The sequence below is a fragment of the Trachymyrmex cornetzi genome, unplaced genomic scaffold (genome assembly GCF_001594075.2).
Source record: "Trachymyrmex cornetzi isolate Tcor2-1 unplaced genomic scaffold, Tcor1.1 scaffold803, whole genome shotgun sequence".
NCBI lineage: Eukaryota > Metazoa > Arthropoda > Insecta > Hymenoptera > Formicidae > Trachymyrmex > Trachymyrmex cornetzi.
The window spans coordinates 259736-259996 of NW_017300140.1; positions in this window are offsets into that span (position 1 = coordinate 259736).

The window sequence follows — 261 nt, forward strand, 5'->3', positions numbered from 1 at the left end:
TGTTGCCTGTGCCTATTGCTTGTGTCTATTGTGTTTCCAGCTTAACGCTTAATATCTCAGATCACAAGGCAGAACGACGTTTTTTTTTGCCAGATTATTTTGTTTCATGCAAAAACGCGTCGAATAAGCCTAAGAGTGGTTTCACAAAATTTTTCGATTTTAATAATTTATTCGATCATCCGCTCATAGGCTGGTATTCATAGTCAGATCTTATATGCAAGACCGTCTTAAGTACGGTCTTAAGAAGTCACGAACCAATCA